Genomic DNA, 1,753 nt, shown 5'->3' with positions numbered 1-1,753 from the left:
AATCAGGGACTAGTGCACTACAGGTAAATCAGGGACTACATACCCTACAGGTAAATCAGGGACTACATGCACTACAGGTAAATCAGGGACTACATGCACTACAGGTAAATCAGGGACTAATACACTACAGGTAAATCAGGGACTAGTGCACTACAGGTAAATCAGGGACTAGTGCACTACAGGTAAATCAGGGACTACATGCACTACAGGTAAACCAGGGACTACATGCACTACAGGTAAATCAGGGACTACATGCACTACAGGTAAATCAGGGACTACATGCACTACAGGTAAATCAGGGACTACATGCACTACAGGTAAATCAGAGACTACATGCACTACAGGTAAATCAGGGACTAGTGCACTACAGGTAAACCAGGGACTACATGCACTACAGATAAATCAGGGACTAGTGCGCTACAGGTAAATCAGGGACTACATGCACTACAGATAAATCAGGGACTACATGCACTACAGGTAAATCAGGGACTAGTGCACTACAGGTAAATCAGGGACTACATGCACTACAGGTAAATCAGGGACTAGTGCACTACAGGTAAATCAGAGACTACATACACTACAGGTAAATCAGGGACTAGTGCACTACAGGTAAATCAGGGACTAGTGCACTACAGGTAAATCGGGGACTACATGCACTACAGGTAAATCAGGGACTACATGCACTACAGGTAAATCAGGGACTAGTGCACTACAGGTAAATCAGGGACTAGTGCACTACAGGTAAATCAGGGACTAGTGCACTACAGGTAAGTCAGGGACTAGTGCACTACAGGTAAATCAGGGACTACATGCACTACAGGTAAATCAGGGACTAGTGCACTACAGGTAAGTCAGGGACTAGTGCACTACAGGTAAATCAGGGACTACATGCATTTTGAGTAAAAAAGTTGAAATGTCGAGAAAAAAGACCAAATTTTGAGAAAAAAGTCAAAATGTTGAGAAAAAAGTTCAAATGTTCAGAAAAAAGGTCAGAAAGATTCACATCTTAGCTTGAATGAATACTTAAAAGGTCCCTTTTAAAATGATATCAAACACAATATTGTGAAACATTGACAGATATCCTGTACATGAGTCTAAACCAGGATATGCACCAGCAGCTAAAATGTAAAAAATCTCATTACACTTAAAACAAGAGTCATCACTGGAAAAAACAACAATTTTCACCTGTTTCAAGTACATTTTCACTTGAGATTTTCACTCAACATCTTAACAGGAATATTTGTCTTATTTCTAGTTAAAATGTCTCATTTTTAGTCAAAAAATCTAATTCCACTTAAAACAAGAGTCATTACCAGAAAAATAACTTGACAATTTTCACAAGTCTCAAGTAAATTTTCATTTGAAATAAGTAGAAAAATCTGCCAGTGGGATTTATCTTCTCATTACAAGCAAAAGAATCTTATTATAATTTTCTACTTATTTTATGTGAAAATCTACTTGAAACAGTTTATTATTAGTAGTAGTTTATTTGGTCGATCAGTTTCCATTGATAAATACATTGCATTTCATTTCCTTTTGTAGGAAAGACATTTTTGCAGTGCGGGTAAGTTCATGTGCTGATAACTGATCCAGCTGCCACTCAGGAAGGTTTTCATACCAAAATATCATCTACAGACATGGATCTTTTCAAAAATAAAAAGCAAGTTTTGTGACCGTGAGTGATTCTGATATCTGGTCTGGAATATCTGGCCTCGGCTCGGCCTCGGCTGCAGGAATAAACCGGGAAGACGAC

This window comes from Cololabis saira, chromosome 9 (assembly GCF_033807715.1).
Source record: "Cololabis saira isolate AMF1-May2022 chromosome 9, fColSai1.1, whole genome shotgun sequence".
Lineage (NCBI taxonomy): Eukaryota > Metazoa > Chordata > Actinopteri > Beloniformes > Belonidae > Cololabis > Cololabis saira.
This window is presented reverse-complemented; position numbering follows the sequence as displayed.